The following is a 2,717-nucleotide window of genomic DNA, read 5'->3' on the forward strand; positions in this document are numbered from 1 at the left end:
TGTGTACTACTCTTTCTCTTTCTTGCATTCTGTGTCCGCGCCGTGAAACAGAGCGAGAGAGGTTTGGACACGGCGCGAAAGGTTGAGGAGACTACCAGTGTCGTCGTAATGTTACGGGTGTACCCGTTAGCCGCTTGTACCTTTTCCATCATACATTAATATGCATAATATAATTCGAAAGACGATTCTTTTCTTTTATTTATATATATAGGAGAGAAACTCTGTCTAAAGATTTATTAGTACACGATACAAGAAATAGTTTTACAAGAATATAACTTGAAATGTTACTAAATTAATATTCTTTTCGTATTATATTAGAATAAATACGAACAAGAAGAGATTCTTATTACGCAAATATTAAATTTTTTAAATTAATGAAATTTATATTAAAATCTAGTATTTACTTCTAAACATAAACATTCATAATTGTTGCGACGTATAATAATACGTAATATATTCGATTCTTAATCATTGGTGATATAATAAATTAAACTATTAATCAAATATTTATTAAATTGTATACAATACAATTAAATCTCGTTAAATCATAACAATCTAACAAAATAATCGTAAAATTCAACATTTTATCACAATCGATAAAACATTTGTGTTCCAGGGTTAAATAAAATTCTCTTGCACGCCTCAGAATCCACGAGGCAGAACTTTCGCACGAAAGGGAGCGTATCACCTGACCGTATTCCCCAGCTTAAGCCCTCTTTGCTGCAGTCATGGGCCCGGCAAGGTCCTCGATCGTCCCTGGGGGTTCCGGCAGAAAACTCGTCCCTCTCCATCATACTGCAACCCTCTTCTTTCCGCTCGTTCGTCTTCTAGCCACATGCATGTAGGGCTACGTCTTCTCTGGCGTGCACCAGTGTCTTCAGCCTCCGTCAACCTGGTTTCTCTGGCTCGAGCCTCCTCTTTCTCCTTCGGCCCCTTTCATTCTTCTTCTCCCCTGTTGTCTGGGCCCTTGCAGGTCGAGCCAACGAGGACGAAGAGGGAGAGAACAAGCGGGAATATTGAGCAGGCATTCCAATTCCTGCCAGTTACTCTCATCCACGTTCGATTCTTTTCAATCTTATCTTATCCACCTGTCTGGCCCGTGTCGATGAAGCTCGCGAGCGAGCTTATTCGAATATATATTCAGAGACAGGTACAGGGAAGCTTGTTGTTTGTCACTAACATGAGAACGCTCGCTGATATGCCATTCGATGCATGCTAAACGAGCGTGCCGATAACGAGCTGGGATACGATCGAACGACGCATCCGGATTTCCGTGCATCTTCTGCCTGCCTTATTTACTGTATACCGTGTCTGAGATCAATTGCCTGCTCAAGGCCACTCAAGGGTTACTCCCTGTTATAGAGGTCGATTCAATGCTATTCTCGAGTGGAACTCTTCGATTTTATTTTCTTTTTCGTATGTTGTCTATCGAGTAATGTAGGGAGATCGATGTTGAGATGATAGTTGAAGATAAGATATATATATAAGTTTTGACAAACTTGTTTAAATTTAAAAAAATGGAATAATTGGAATAAAGATTTATGCAGTTATTACTTTATGTGAATATATATATTTAATTATTATTTTTAATTTTAAACCGAGACTTTATAACTTTATAGTAAGTTTTTTCAATTTCTCTAAAGTTGGTAAATTGTTACAGAATTCTCAATTTAGATGATATTGATTTAATTATTTTGTCATTGTATCTCCCTTTAGTCTTTCATTTAAAAGCCTTTGACAATTTATTATTATATTAATAGACGTTAATTTGATATTTTATACGATAAATAAGATGTACAATTAATTTATAATTAAAAAAAATCCAAATAATATTTAATAATACCTTCTAATATTCATAAATAAAATTATTATTAATTTTTGACCTATCAGACCTATTGTTCAATGTCGTGAAAAGAATGTGTCTATAGAGATGAAAAATCAATAATGAAGATGTTCAAGCAGAAGAGCATATCGAGGAAGAGGAAAATGAGACGCCAAATGAGACACAAGATAATAAAGAGAGCAAGGATTTTCAGATTGGATAAAAATCGGCAATAAAAAGAGGAAAAAAAAAACTTGAGAGAGAATGATAGAAAAAGAGATTCAGATCCTACTGGCTTTTATCGAGAATTGACGATGGATTTGTTTTCGATCTGATCCATGATATTGAGTCGCCTCTTCGTTCATCCCTATTCCATCATGCTATCGCGCAGACAGAATTCAGGGCTTCTTCGTAGTTTCATTTGAGGTTGTTGAATGTATTACAATTTTGTTATTACGATTATTCGATTGTAATTGTATATTTGAACAATTTATAAAGTGTATAAAAGATTAAAGGATTGGTTAATAAATAAAATTTTAAAGCAAGTATAAAATTTTGATACAAAAAAGAATAACTTTAAGTAAATTTAAAAAGATATTATTCGAACAAGTTATGGATAAAGTAAAAAGAATAATCATTCTTGTAAACAAATTAAAAACAATTTTATGAAAGAAAATATTAATTTATTCTTATTTATCCTGTATTTTATTTCCATAAAAAAATATGTCTAAAGTAATTAGAAATGCTACATCTACAAATCAAAAAATAAAAACAAAGATGTAATGCGCAGCAAATTTTTTTTTACAAAATATAATTTCCAAAGAATAGTTCTTTCCAGGATAAATGCATATAATAAAATGCGTAAATTCCATTTAATGTTTTTTTTTTTTTTTTT

Source organism: Apis dorsata, unplaced genomic scaffold (assembly GCF_000469605.1).
Source record: "Apis dorsata unplaced genomic scaffold, Apis dorsata 1.3 scaffold_88, whole genome shotgun sequence".
NCBI classification, from domain to species: domain Eukaryota; kingdom Metazoa; phylum Arthropoda; class Insecta; order Hymenoptera; family Apidae; genus Apis; species Apis dorsata.